Here is a 1,613-nt window from a genome sequence, read left to right on the forward strand (position 1 = left end):
CAGAGGAACTCGATTGAGGGACAGAGGTCCAGTCACAAGTAACAAGCCACTGCCCAGTTGCTTCAGGAAAACCACCCTCTTGCCTCTGTGGTGTCCAGTGAGGACGATGAGGATGGTTCCGGGAGTGATGCTGGCTCGCAGTCTTCTCACGTGTTGGCTAAAGGGTTTTTTGCTGTGGCTCAACAGCTTTCGAGGCACATCTTCGGTTGGATAATATCTAGGCATTTTGCGAAGTTTAACCACCCGAGTGCCACCATTCTTGTCACCACCAACTGGTTTTGTAACAGTGGCTAGGACCTTCTCCTTCTTTTTCTTTTCAACCTTGGATTTAGCCACTGAGTATTTCCTCTTGTACATGGCCTTCCTATAGCACATGGCAGATCGGGAATATCTGCCGATTCCTCTGACGAGAACGGGATTTCGGCTGCAGTGGGGCTTCCCCTTCTTAATCTTTTTAGCTTTGAGGTTAGCCTTTTTCGCTTTGCCACCAGCATCAGCCTTCTTGGCTTCAGGTTTCTTCTCTTTAGTATCTGGCTTCTCAGCTTTTTCACCCGCCGTCTTGCAAGATGGGAAAAGCTAAATGGTTTTATTTTTGGGTTCTCAATTCCATTGGTCTATGTGTCTACCTTTATACCGGTATCATGGTGCGTTGGGTCTTATAGCTTTGTAATCTAATTTGAAGTCAGGTAATATGATGCCTCCAGATTTCTTCTTTTTGCTTAGGATTGCTTTGGCTATTTGGGCTCTTTTTTGGTTCCATATAAAGTTTAGAATTACTTTTTATAGGTCTATGAAAAATGGCATTGATATATTGATGGAAATCGTGTCGAATCTCTAAATCACTTTGGGCAATGTGGACATTTTAACAATGTTGATTCTTCCAATCCATGAGCATGGGATGTTTTTCCATATGTTTGTATCATCTATGATTTCTTCAATTAGTGTTTTGCAGTTGTCCTTGTAGAGATCTTTTACCTCCTAGGGTAAGTATATTCCTAGGTATTTTATTTTCTTTGCAGCTATTGTAAATGGTATTGAATTCTTGATTTGATGCTCAACTTGACCGTTATTATTATACAGAAATGCTACTGATTTTTATACATTAATTTTGTACCCTGAGACTTTAATGAATTTATGTATCACTTTTAGGAGTCTCTTGGTGGAGTCTTTAGGGTTTTCTAGATATAAGATCACATAGTTGGCAAACAGGGATAATTTGACCTCCTCTTTCCAAATTTGGATGTACTTATTTCTTTCTCTTTCCTGATTGCGCTGGCTAGTACTTCCAGTGCTATATTGAATAGAGGTGGTAACAGTGGGGGTTCTTGTTTTATTCCAGTTCTTAGGGGGAATGCTTTCAACTTTTCCCCATTAAGCATGTTTTTGGCTGTAGATCTGTCATACATGGCTTTCATTATTTGGAGATGTGTTCCTTCTATGCCTAGTTTGTTGAAGGTTTTTATCATGAAGTGGTACTGGATTTTATTCAGTGCTTTTTCTTCATCTATTGAGATGATCATAGATTTTTGTTTTTAATTCTGTTTTTGTGATGAATCACATTTATTGATTTGAACGATCGTTGAATGATCGTTGCATCCCTGTGATGAAACCCA

General features: G+C 39.6%; 1 pseudogene across 1 annotated transcript in view; it reads right to left on the bottom strand.

Annotated features, from left to right (window-relative positions):
• Nucleotides 1-3: 3 nt before the first annotated feature.
• LOC105815958 overlaps nucleotides 4-1,613 on the bottom strand; it is a 7,573-nt pseudogene continuing 5,963 nt past the window's right edge. The window contains exon 2 of the transcript XR_001137771.1: nucleotides 4-576. The product of XR_001137771.1 is annotated as a 60S ribosomal protein L6 pseudogene (transcript). The remainder of the gene's footprint in view (nucleotides 577-1,613) is intronic.

This window comes from Propithecus coquereli, unplaced genomic scaffold (genome assembly GCF_000956105.1).
Source record: "Propithecus coquereli isolate 6110/MARCELLA unplaced genomic scaffold, Pcoq_1.0 Scaffold350, whole genome shotgun sequence".
In the NCBI taxonomy this organism is placed as follows: domain Eukaryota; kingdom Metazoa; phylum Chordata; class Mammalia; order Primates; family Indriidae; genus Propithecus; species Propithecus coquereli.